At 51.3% G+C, this 12357-nt stretch overlaps 1 pseudogene; it reads left to right on the top strand.

The window, feature by feature from the left end:
- Positions 1 to 12357, top strand: part of LOC135889358 (zinc finger protein 850-like) — a 473854-nt pseudogene that overhangs the window by 120189 nt on the left and 341308 nt on the right.

Genomic DNA, 12357 nt, shown 5'->3' with positions numbered 1-12357 from the left:
TCATTGCCCTCCATTTTTCCACATCCTTCTTGTAGTGTGGGGCCCAAAACTGGACACAGTACTCCAGATGAGGCCTCACCAATGTCGAATAGAGGGGAATGATCACGTCTCTCGATCTGCTGGCAATGACCCTACTTATACAGCCCAAAATGCCGTTAGCCTTCTTGGCAACAAGGGCACACTGTTGACTCATATCCAGCTTCTCGTTCACTGTAACCCCTAGGTCCTTTTCTGCAGAACTGCTTCCTAGCCATTCGGTCCCTAGTCTGTAACAGAGGGCAGGACAAGAGGTGATGGGGTCAAACTACAGCACAGGAGATTTAGATTAAATCTCAGGAAAGACTTCCTAAGTGTGAGAACAGCAGGACGATGGAACAGATGCCTGGGGAGGTCCTGGAAGCTCCTTTACTGGAGGTTTTCAGAAGGGGGCTGGAGAGCATCTGTCTCGGCTGGCTTAGACACAACACATCCTGCGTCTTGGCAGGGGGTTAGCCTAGATGACCCTTGTGGTCCATTCTAACCCTCTGGTTCTATGACTCTGATCCTCTGTTTGACCAGATGTTGCTAATCCTTCCAAAAGCGGTGTTTGCTTTTCCTCAGCTTGCATGAATATCTTCAGTGCAGCCACCTTCAGATATCACCACACTCCCCCAAGAGCAAAGTTCTTCGACCAGTTAGATTTCTGTGCCATCCACCTGCATCTTTGCACCTGTTGTCTGGATTCCATCCTTGGTTTTCCCGGCATTTACATTCAATCTAATTTTTGATTGCCCTGGGTTAAGGGTGATCATTTTGTTCCATGTCAAACTTAGTAAAGCAAAGTCCTCAGCAAAGTCAAAGTTGTGTAACTCGTCTGTGCCAACCCATTGGACACAGTCCATAATGCCTTTTGTTGCCTGCTTCATCAGCCACTCTATTGTGAATGGAAAGAGGATTGGTGATTATATATACCCTCATCTGACCCCACTCACAATATGGAGCCATTCACCAAAGCCTGCATCCAATAATGCTCATCTACTGTAGAACCTCAGAGTTACGAACTGACCAGTCACCACACACCTCATTTGGAACCAAAAGTACACAATCGGGCAGCAGCAGAGACCAAAGAAGAAAAGCAAACACAATACAGTGCTGTATTAAACATAAACTACTAAAAAAATAAAAGGAAAGCAGCACTTTTTTTTCTGCACCGTAAAGTTTCAAAGCTGTATTAGGTCAATGTTCAGTTGTAAACTTTTGAAAGAACAATTATAATGTTTTGTTCAGAGTTACGAACATTTCAGAATTACAGACAACCTCCCTTCCCGAGGTGTTGGTAACCCTGAGGTTCTGCTGTACATCCATCATATAAACTCCTCCTTACATAGACCAGATTGTCTGTATTCCTCAAGGTCTCTCTGTGGACACCGTCAAATGCTTCCTTAAAGTTGACTAAGCTGCCGTCGCTTTTTCGATGAACAGTTGAGGAACGAACAGCGGTTCCAAAATGATCTGGCTGGTTGGATGCCAGCCTGTTCTGCTCATGCTGTTTCTTTCCCGGCCTCCTTAATTCAGTTCAGCAAAACGGTAGCCAGTACTTTCCCCAGGATTAATAACAGCATAACGCCGCTCCAGTTTGCGCACTAAGCTCCCCCTTTTGGGCACTGTCACAATGACGCCACGTGGCATTCGTTCCTTCACCTTTATTTGGTTCGTTTGGTTAGCTGTTCAATTAGAATGTTAACTCCAGCTTCTTGAATTCTCTCCACCCCTGGAGCGTTCTCCTGTTTGAGCCCTTTCATTTCTTTGGGCGTTACTGGTCCCTCGTCTGTTTCTAACTTAGCATTGGCCGTTCTCTGAAACCTGGGCACGATCTTTGGCTCTGGGCGGTTGAATATGGAATGGGAATGCACTTTTCATCGTCTGACTTGTGCATTTCAAATATCTGTCGAGGAGAGTCGCTGATGGGCACCGCCTGTGGTGCTCTGGTTTTTCCCGAGAGGTCTTCCACTATTTCATAGAGCTGCTTGATATCTCTCCTCTGTGCCGCTGCTTCTGCCGCCACAGCCTTCACCTGCACCCAGGCATTCCTATCTTGCATGCCTCCCGGCTTTATCCCTTTTCTCTCGTGTGCACTCTGAGGTCTGTCTCTTGCACCGTTCGTTTTTGCCCCCTTGTCAATCAATGCCCACGTTCCGCCTTCTTCTGGCCTCTTCAGTGGCCCACTACTTCCTCTGCTGTCTTGTCTGCTGTCTTTTTCCCATTCAAACATCTGTCTCACAGACTTTTGATCAGCCTGCTCCTGTAAAACACTGGCACAGTTGCTGAATGCAGTCTGGAATCTCCCCCGTCTTTCTTGGACCCTGAACTCCTCTATTGCTACAACTCGCCTTTTGTCTCTCCTCGGGAGCTTTTTGGGTGTCAGTTGTAATGTAGCCACTAAAAGAGAGTGATCTGAGACCCCATCTGCTCCTCTGCTGACTCATGCACCCCTCTGAGCGAATGCCCATATACCCACGTGTCCTCTGCGATTGCCAGTCGCATTGTGGGCCGATCTTCATATGAGCATTTGAATCCTCTTGTGCTGAAAAAGACTGTCTCTGGTCTTCAGGCTGTTTGTGCCAGGGAGATTCAAGAGCCATTCACAACTCCTTCCCAGCAGGTAGAGTATATCCTTTTTGCCGTCGTCTGCTGCATTTCCTGGGGCAGATATTTGGATGACTGGTCACTTCACAGGTCTTGTTTGCAGGCTGGCGATTGTCATTCTGTCACGCGCTGGCTTCCAAAGTCCCCCAGGTAAAGAAAAGAAAGTGGGCACCTGACCCAAAGAGCCAATGGGAAGGTAGAACTTTTTAAAATGGGGAAAGAAACTTTCCCTTTGCCCGTTGTTCTCTCTGGGCTGCAGGGACACAGAGCAGCAAGGCTATAAGCAGCAATGCTGTGTAAGGTTTGAACCAGGTATGAAAAATTATCTTCCATACCTAGAAGGAATCATTTGCATAGGGAATGTTTAGATAAATGCAATCAGGTTTATTTCTTTCTTTTGGCTTGTGGATCTCCTCTGGGCTAACCCCTGATGCTTTTGTTTGCTTGTAACCTTTAAGCTGAACCCCCAAGAAACCTAGTTTGGGTGCTTAATTTTTTGGAATTGCTCTTTTAAAATCTAGGGAAAAGCCTAAATTCCAGATATATCTTCTTCCTTTTTGTTTTTAATAAAATTTACCTTTTTTAAGAACAGGATTTGGGTTTTGGTGTCCTAAGAGGTTTGTGCATGTTGTTTAATTAGCTGGGGGCAACAGCTGATTTCCTTTGTTTTCTTTCTCAGCTCTTCCCCGGAGGGGGGGTGAAGGAGCTGGAGGGTACCCCACAGGGAGAAATTTCCAAGTGTTCCTTCCTGGGGCCAAGGGTTTTTTTTTGCATTTGGGTGGTGGCAGCATTTACCAAGCCAAGGTCAGAGAGAAGCTGTAACCTTGGGGGTTTAATACCAGCCTGGAGCGGCCAATATGAATTTTTAGAATCCTGGCGGGTCCCCACCTTCTGCGCTCGAAGCACCGGAGCAGGGAATCAGCCGTGACAGTTGTGATGTTCTCCAGCGTCATTCCTACACGTCTGTCATGGGTTCGTCCTCCTGAGCATAATGTTGCTGCACCCTCAGACAACATCTCCCCGCTCCCTCCCCATCGCATCCCACGGACACCAAGTATTTTCTCATTTCTCATGGAATCGGTGTCAGCTTTCCTGGAGTTCACAAAGTACGTGCAGCAAAGTTCTCCCTGACCTGGTCGCAGAATTCTCCTCTTTTTCTCCAGGCTTGTGACTGGCACTGTGGCTAACGCTGAGAGAGTTACACAACCAGCATCCGCAATATGCCCAAAGGCTCACAGCCCCTCACCGCAGCACACGCCACTCACACCAATCCACACAACACAACACAACCCGCACACCCACAGTAACTCCAAACATGCGTAGCCCCTCGCCCCAGCGAGCACCGCTTATTCGCCTCCTTCCCAAACCAATACGAATTTCCCCGCACAACCCCTCCTACGCACAAACTAACCCCACACAGCATAACCGGCATGCACCCCAAACACCGCTCTGAAGCCTAAAATGCCTGTTGAATCAGGCTGAAGTGACGGCAACAGTCAACAGCGTCAACGAGAGCTCGTCTTGTTGAGAAGATCTCCAGGTTCTGTCATCACTGGGATTTGCCATCTGTCGCCGTCCAATTTTTCAGTTCCCAGCCCTTTTCAGCGTCTTTCTGCACCTGACTTTCTAACTTCCACCCATGGAACAGCCCAGGCTTTCAGCTGCTCATTACAAATACCTCCCCTGATACAGCCGAGGATTATGTTTGCCTTTCTCCCAGCTCCTTCACATTGGTGTCTTATAATCCATCCTCTGAATGACTAATACACCTGGGTCTTTCTCCTCTGTCCTCCCCAGCAGACGAGTCTCCAGTTTATAGATCCTGAATTATCAGGACTGATTCCACACACTTGGGGATCTTCATAGTCTCTTCCACCAGGGCCGTCCTTAGGCATATGCAGCATACGCAGCTGTGTAGGGCACAATGACATTTGGGGCCCCTGCTGCATACGCGGCAAGCCCAAAGACCAGCCCTATCCCCTGGCCGGCCCCCCCATGGGCTGTGCCCACTGCAAGGGGCAGGGCTGTCCTTAGGAGGGTGTGGGGCCCTGGACAACTCCCTCCGCCCCACCTCTTACCCTTCCCCCCTGGTGAGTGCGGGGAGGTTGGGGAAAAGGACGCCCCCCACACTCACCAGCGGTGGGAAACGGAGAGACGCGGCCCCAACCCGCTCCGCTTCCCTTGCCCCAGCCCCAGCCCCAGCCATGTCGCTCGGGTTGGAGAAAGGTTGGGAGCTGGCGGAGTAGAGCGGGCTGGGGCCGGGCTGCTCCGCTTCCTGCCACTGCAGGGGGTGGGTGGGTGGGGGATCCCTTCCCCCAAGCCCCCTCCCCCGAGCGACACGGCTGGGGCCGGGCCGAGGGAAGTGGAGCGGGCTGCTCCCGGCCCCCCGCTAATCCCCCGGGCCATTCTGGGACTGCGGGGCCCCCAAAAGTACCCCCCCACAGCTCCTGCCTCCCAGACCCTGGAGGGGGGGAGGCCTGGGGCCCCACACAGCCCCCACATGGGGGGGCTGCGTAGGGCACCCAAATGGCTAGGGACGGCCCTGCCTTCCACTGCATCTAACTCACTACCTTCCCTAATTCCTCAAAATGTGCTGTCTTGGGCTCTCATACCCTTAGCTGCTGCATTCGGCGAAAGCCCCTGTTCCCTCCAGTTCCTAACTGAGCTAATCCCCACCAGCCCGTCCTCTCCGGTCCCAGCTTCCTGGAGATGTGTCCCGGGGCCCCTCTGTGTCAGTATAAAGCCGGGCCAGGGTGACTCCCCGCTCTGGCTGGGACATAGAGATGCTGTCTCTGAGTTTTGGGAGCCCCCTTTCATGAGGAGTGTCTGGCTGTGTGTGTTCTCAGCGGAGCGGGGATCCTTACATCTCACGTTAGCAGCGCGTCCTGTGGCTTGGATTACCTGGGGAGCTGGTCCCCGAACGTTACTGTTTAGAAATGACCCGGGGTTAAAACACTAGAAGGTTCCTGGTGGCACATGCCCCGTGAATTCACCCGAGCTCACTTGTTTTCTTTTCCTTCGAACAGGGTTGCCGATTTCCAAAGCAGATGTGATCTCCCAGCTGGGAAAAGGGGAAGAGCCGTGGGTCCTGGAGCTCCAGGGCTCTGAGGAAAGACAGAGTCTGCGAGGCGTCTGCATGGGTGAATTCATTAAACCCACTCTCTGAGCTCAGGATTGTCCCCTGCAGGTGTCGTGGCCTCAGGGCAGATGTTGCTCATGGCTTCCTACCCATCCTGTCCGACACCTGGCAGCTGCCTCCCTGGCCTCCCTTCCCCCTGAGTGTTGGAGGGGGTGTGAGGGCGGAATCGATCCCTGCTTCTCTCCCTTGGGAGCACTGGCACTAGAAAAGGTTCAGAGAAGGGCAACTAAAATGATTAGGGGTTTGGAACGGGTCCCATATGAGGAGAGATTAAAGAGGCTAGGACTTTTCATCTTGGAAAAGAGGAGACTAAGGGGGGATATGATAGAGGTCTATAAAATCATGAGTGATGTGGAGAAAGTAGATAAGGAAAAGTTATTTACTTATTCCCATAATACAAGAACTAGGGGCCACCAAATTAAATCAATGGGCAGCAGGTTTAAAACAAATAAAAGGAAGTTCTTCTTCACTCAGCGCACAGTCAACTTGTGGAACTCCTTGCCTGAGGAGGTTGTGAAGGCTAGGACTATAACAGGGTTTAAAAGAGAACTAGATAAATTCATGGAGGTTAAGTCCGTTAATGGCTATTAGCCAGGATGGGTAAGGAATGGTGTCCCTAGCCTCTGTTTGTCAGAGGATGGAGATGGATGGCAGGAGAGAGATCACTTGATCATTGCCTGTTAGGTTCACTCCATCTGGGGCACCTGGCATTGGCCACTGTCGGCAGACAGGATACTGGGTTAGATGGATCTTTGGTCTGACCCAGTACGGCCGTTCTTACGTTCTTATGAGGAGTGTCAGGGATTAGGCTCCTAATTCTTTCCAGCTCCACAGCACTTCCTTTGGTGTGTTGCCCCCGAGTCTTTCCCCTTTCGGCGGGGCCCGGGCGATGACTGGTCGCTGGAGTCTTTCTCTCTGTCCCAGCAGGTGCTGGGATGCTGAGTGAGAACGCGGCGCAGAGCTCGCAGCAGGAAGAGGCTGAGCACGTGGAAGCACATGGAGGATTATCATGGAGATCCAAAGGGAGCGCGTCCAGGCATCATGAGCAGGGAAAAGCTCGTGAGGGGCGGCACAGGCCGGAGCCGCAACAGGGAAACCAGCCGGGGCAGAAAGTGGGTAAATCCATTGATTGTCAGAGAACTCACAGGAACCTCAAAGCAATCACAGCCCAGCAGCGAATCCCCACGGCAAAGAGAAAAAACCCATGCACCGAGTGTGGGAAAAACTTCACTTACCGCTCAGACCTTCTTATACACGAGAGAATCCACATGGGGGAGAGACCCTATGAGTGCCCTGAGTGCGGGAAACGCTTCAATCGCAGCTCAACCCTTATCAGACACCAGAGACTCCACACGGGGCAGAGACCTTACAAATGCCCCGAGTGCGGGAAACGCTTCCCTCAGCGCTCAGCCCTAGTTACCCACCAGAGGATCCACACCGGGGAGACCCCCTATCAGTGCTCGGCGTGTGAGAAACGCTTCACTCAGAGCTCAAACCTCATGGCCCACCAGAGGATCCACACCGGGGAGCGAGCTTACAAATGCCGGGACTGTGGGAAAAGCTTCACCGTCAGTTCAAACCTGATCCGGCATCAGAGAATCCACACGGGAGAGACCCCCTACGCATGCGCCGAGTGCGGGAAAAGCTTCATGGTGAGCTCACACCTTATTCGACACCAGGGCACCCACACTGGCGAGAACCCTTATAAATGCGCCGACTGTGGGAGAAGCTTCAAACAGAACTCCAACCTTATGGCACATCAGAGAATTCACACGGGAGACAGACCCTATATGTGCACTGAGTGCGGGAAACGCTTCACGCAGAGCTCAGCCCTTATTAAACACCAGAGGATCCACAACGGAGACTAACGGGACAAAGATTTTGCTTCCCGCAGAGTGGCCTTGAAAGGGTGTTTGCACCATTTGCTCACTGTGGTCTCTCAGGGGAATCGCTTGCTTTTACAGCTTGGCCTTCGGTAAATCCCATGATCCTTTCTATCAAGTCTTTTGTCCTATTAGTCATGGGAGTGTGTCCCTCTCTTACCCGGAATGTCTCCCGGTGCGGGAGACAGAGCTGATCTCAGCTAGACACACTGAAATCAGATCTATCTCGGGTATCTTGGGGTGAGTCAGAGAGATTTGCTCTTTCCCCATCGTCGTCTGGCCCCCGCCCACCCCCTCACTCCGGCAGCATTAGCTTCTGCCTGACCTACACAGAGTTTGTCCTCCTTACATACACAAAGTCATTTTATTTTAAAAATTATTAACAAACATATAGTTTAGAGAAATAAGAGCGGGGAGGCGAGCTCCACAAATTGTTTATCTCACTGCAATTCAGGGTGCTGGCTCCCAATGTTTAGTCACCGGAGTTCTTTTATGTACCTTAGAGGAGACCAGGATTAAGACCAAGCAAAATCACCACAATTATTAACCATGGCTATTTTATTATTAAAAAAGGAAACATCAAAAAAAGCAACACAAATGACAGCATACACATGATAAACTGATTATTTCTGTTACAATCTCTTTTGTATGCCTCTCCGTGGAGAGTTTTTAACCCTATTAGAGTCGGCTCACCTTCACAGGGGTACTTTTCTCCAGGTACGTTGAGACCAAGGTATATTGTTTCTCAAAATTATGGAGATTCCATTCTCTGGTATATCCTTAGATAACTACGGATGTTTCTAAATGGGCAAAATAATTTGCTTTAAGGGCAGGCGTATCCTGTTGGTTATTAACGAATAACCAGCCCGTTTATAATTGGGCAAAGTGACGAATCTTAACTAGATCCTATGAAAATGAAGAAAATATTCAGATCTGTTCATTAGAAGAAGCCATTTAAGGACCTGTATTCAAACAGACCAATTACGAATATCAAGAATTTTAAATTCAATTAAGTCCCGCTATTTCTCTGTTTAACAATGTTTAGCCCTCTTCACATCTCCAGTAAGTCATAGTCTGACCACTTGAGAAACTGTTCGTATTTTAAGTGACAACACCACTTTTAAATTCCAATAAAATCACAACACGTGTTCAAATCTAAACCCCTGGCATTGTCCCAGCCCCGGTCTACTCAACAAACGTATGTCAGTGTAAGTGCATGGCTCAGGGGTGTGGAAAATCCACACCCCTGAGCGACCTAGTGATACCGACCTCGTGTAGACAGTGCTTTTCAGGGAAGTGGCGTCCCTACGCCCGTGGGAGACACTCTCCTCTTGGTATAGCTAGTGTCTTCACTAAGCGCCACAGCAAAGCAACCGCAAGTGCAGTTAACATTCTCTCACCAGTCCACGTTGAAGTTTTGGGGAGGTTTTCCTTGGCTTGGATTCCTCTTGAGTCTCCACTGTTTTGCTTAGCGGTCTGGGGCAGCTTGCTTGCAGAGCTGGATGGGGTGTGCTTGCTATCCAAGCAGGATTCTTTTACACCCTTCTTCCGATTTTCATTAAATGATGGGAACCCCCCCCCCCCCCTTCCTTCAGGCGTGTTGAGATTCAAAGTTGGTTGTATTCACTCTTTCGTTGACTTTACACCTTGGCTTAGCTCAGAGGATCCCAAACCTATTTTCCTGTGTCATCCCCCTCATCCCTCCGTGGGAGTCACATAACAGCCCCACAACTGCTGCCCAGCCTGGGCAGAAAGTGACTCATTGAGTGGAGCGAGCAGCTCACCCTGAGGTGGCGCTAAGACCCAGTTGGTTCCAGTCCACACAGGAGCTACTTATATAAACAATGAGATCAGGCAGTTATTACATGAACGTTTGCATTTAGATACAACATATTTGCAAATATACATTTCAAAAGACGCTTATTCCATCTTAAGCATTTGATAAACAGCAAAACCTTTAATTGGAAACGTGAAGTAGAAGGCACCAGTATCTTCTGTAAAACATTTCCCACCGTACACATTCTCCAAGTTTAAAGAATGACGACTTCAGTGGGTTTACAAAAGAAATTAATTTCAATAAGGATAGTTCTCAAGTTCCGTGCGCAGGGTTAAGCTGAGGTTTTTCCTTTGCAAAGAGGAAGGCTAAAAGATGCACTTGATGACGTTGTTTATCGTTCTTATAACATCCTGTTGCAACTGGGTCGCTTCCTGAAAACATGACTGTTTTATCTGTGTGATCTTCTCGACCCAAGCTGCTTCGAGTTACCATTTGTTCGCGGTAGCAATTCAACATCTATTAAAAATACCGTGCAAAGCACAAATTTCAATGATGAAGGCAGCTTTTAAACATAGTACAAAGAAAACGGTACAAAGTTAAAGCAAGGTGACATTTAAAAGGCAGCTTTCTTCATCCTTATGACCCAGGATTTGCTTGTTCTCAGGAGATAAGGTAGAAACCGTTGGGGAGTTCCTTGTGCGTTCCCGGCAGGACCAAGACACGCCCAGGAACACACGGGGACTGGAGTCGGGTCGCATTTCCTGCAGAAGCATTGCTGTCCCCCACTCAATTCCCGTCCCCACATCCCGAGGAGTGAGCACTGAGATCCTTTCGCGTTTCCCCTTTATTGTCCTCATCTGCCCTCCCCAGGTGGGCAGTTCTGGTCTCAGCCCAATAATTTCCCTGCTAAATTCCCCGCCCCTGTTTATTTCCCCTCGCTCATGCCCACTGGTGCCATATGAGGGGTTGCGATTCAGCGCTTGGCTGTCTCTGTCAGTGAACGCCTGCAAGCTTGTGGTTTGGGGGTTTTCCGTGTGCATCTTCCGCCGGCAGCTTACCAGGCAGACAATGTCAGGTAGAGCCAGCCTCCCCCTCCCCCCCGAAACACTTTGGATTCCTTTGGGCGTGTCAACACTTCCCTGCAGTTTGGGGTGTTGTGGTGGTTCTGGGGGGACTCAGAACTGAGTCACCTAATTACCCCCTGAGAGGGAGTCTCTCGTGGCAGGTCTCCAGCAGCCTGTGAGCCTCTCAGGCACTCGCCTCTGGGCTACGCCGCCCCTAACTTTGCCTTGCAGGTTAACAATAGCTGCACCCCCAGCCCCCCAGTACCTTTGAATCGTTCCCCCGTGGTATCCAGCTCCTGGCCTAAGTTCCCTCTAAGCTGCACGGCTGTGCAGCTGGCTATAAAGGGCCACGCAGGCAGCCACAGGGGCCTGGAGAGGAGAGAGGTAAGGGTGTGGGCGGGGAGGGGAGCGAGTTGGGGCATGCAGGGCTGCCGCAGGGAGGGAGAGAGAGATGAAGGGAGTCCTTTCTCCCGGCGGCAGCCCCAGGGCAGCCTGTACCTCAAACCCCTCATCCCTGGGCCCATCAGCTGGAGCCCTGAGCCCCCCCACACCCCCACCCTCTGCCCCAGCCCTGAGCCCCTCCCACACGCTGAACCCCTTGTCCCCAACCCACCCCAGAGCCCACACCCCCAGCCAGAGCCCTCACACCCCCCCATGCACCCCAGCCCTGAGCCCCCTCCTACACCCCAGACCCCTCATCCCTAGCCCCAACCCAGAGCCTGCACCCCCAGACAGAGCCCTCACCCCCCCAAACCCCAACCCTCTGCCCCAGCCCTGAACCCCTCCCACACCCCAAACCCCTTATCCCCGGCCCCACCCCAGAGCCCTCACCCCCCCATACTCCAACCCTCTGCCCCAGCCCTGAGCCCCTCCCACACCCCAGACCCCTCATCGCTGGGCCCACCCCAGAGCCCATACCCCACACCACAACCCTCTGCCCCAGTCCTGAGCCTCCTCCCACACCCCAGACCCCTCATCTCTGGCCCCACCCCAGAGCCCGCACCCACAGCCGGAGCCCTCAGCCCCCCCCCCACTCCAATCCTCTGTCCCAGCCCTGTGCCCCCTCCCACACACCGAACCCCTCAGCCCCACCCCCGCCATACATCCCCTCCATATTGGTGCCCAGAACAAAATTCACTCCGCACACGGGCGTAACGAATTAGAGGGAATGTTGCTCCTGCCACTGGCTACTCACAGAAATTCTACATCAGCGGCACCCACAGGTACAGTCTACTCCAGTTTTCCCTAAACCCCCCTCGCCAGTGCACCAGGCAGCACTCGTGAGCCCCTATTAAAAAAAACCCAAAGAAGATTTATTAAACGAAGATAAGTTTATGGAGGGAATGGTTTGATGGGATAACGTGATTTTAGTCAATTAGGCAATAACGTGCCATCGCTGGTAAAATGAGGGTCCGGCTGGAGAATCTTGCCTGTATGCTCGGGGTTCTACTGATCGCCATATTTGGGGTCGGGAAGGAATTTTCCTCCAGGGTAGATTGGCAGAGGCCCTGGAGGTTTTTCGCCTTCCTCCGCAGCATGGGGCAGGGGTCGCAAGCTGGAGGATTCTCTGCGACTTGAAGTCTTTAAATCACGATCTGGAGACTTCAACAGCTGAGTTAAGGGAAAGTGGGTGGGTCAGCTTTTGTGGCCTGCATCATGCGGGAGGTCAGACTAGATGACCATATTGGTCCCTTCTGACCTTAAAGTCTATGAGTCTATGAGTCTATGAGTAAGAACAAAGATTTACCTAGAAGCATGCCCGATCCTGGTGGCAGCAGTGCTTTGGGGCTGCAGGAATCTCCCCGTTATCGCAGGCTGCGTCCCCAGCCAGGGGCCGGGAAATGAAACAAGAGAGGCTCCTGGAGATGC

Source organism: Emys orbicularis, chromosome 15, assembly GCF_028017835.1.
Source record: "Emys orbicularis isolate rEmyOrb1 chromosome 15, rEmyOrb1.hap1, whole genome shotgun sequence".
Lineage (NCBI taxonomy): Eukaryota > Metazoa > Chordata > Testudines > Emydidae > Emys > Emys orbicularis.
This window is presented reverse-complemented; position numbering and strand designations above follow the sequence as displayed.